Source organism: Oryx dammah, unplaced genomic scaffold (assembly GCF_014754425.2).
Source record: "Oryx dammah isolate SB20612 unplaced genomic scaffold, SCBI_Odam_1.1 HiC_scaffold_2, whole genome shotgun sequence".
NCBI lineage: Eukaryota > Metazoa > Chordata > Mammalia > Artiodactyla > Bovidae > Oryx > Oryx dammah.
In genome coordinates, this window is record NW_024070186.1 from 98,001,829 (window position 1) to 98,002,060 (window position 232).

Below are 232 nucleotides of genomic sequence, written 5' to 3' on the forward strand. Positions count from 1 at the left end.
GAAAATTCTAAGGGAAGCAGGAAAGGAGAGGTGAAGAAGCAGACACTCACGTGGGTGCAACTGAATTTATACTCATCCCACAGGGAGCTCTAGAGCAGCAATGTCATCACTGACTTGTGTCACTTTGAAGCAAGAGGATTGGCCTTTGATACCCTCATGTTAGCTTGGGACCACCGGGTGTGGGGAGCACCGGGTGTGGGGAGCACCGGGTGTGGGGTGGTGGGGGGAGCAC